Source organism: Gavialis gangeticus, unplaced genomic scaffold, assembly GCF_001723915.1.
Source record: "Gavialis gangeticus isolate Ggan-Ray unplaced genomic scaffold, GavGan_comp1, whole genome shotgun sequence".
NCBI classification, from domain to species: Eukaryota; Metazoa; Chordata; order Crocodylia; family Gavialidae; genus Gavialis; species Gavialis gangeticus.
Genome location: NW_017728996.1, coordinates 7,146,774 through 7,147,040, shown reverse-complemented (window position 1 = coordinate 7,147,040; position 267 = coordinate 7,146,774).

Sequence of the window (267 nt, the reverse complement as noted above, 5' to 3'; positions counted from 1 at the left end):
CTTTCAATGTAGGGTCTGCCCTGTAGTCCCCAGATCATGTGAGTGGCCTCTGGACCCTCTCAATGTTGTCCCCATCCCTCCTGAAGTGCGGCGCACAGACTGGACGCAGTACTCCAGCTGCGGCCTGACCAGCATCGCATAGAAGGGGAGGATCACCTCCCTGGCTCTACTTGAGATGTATCTGTGGATGCACAACAAGGTCTGGTTAGCCTTGCCAACCGTGACCTCGCATTGTCGGCCCGTGTTCATCTTGGAGTCAGTAATGAC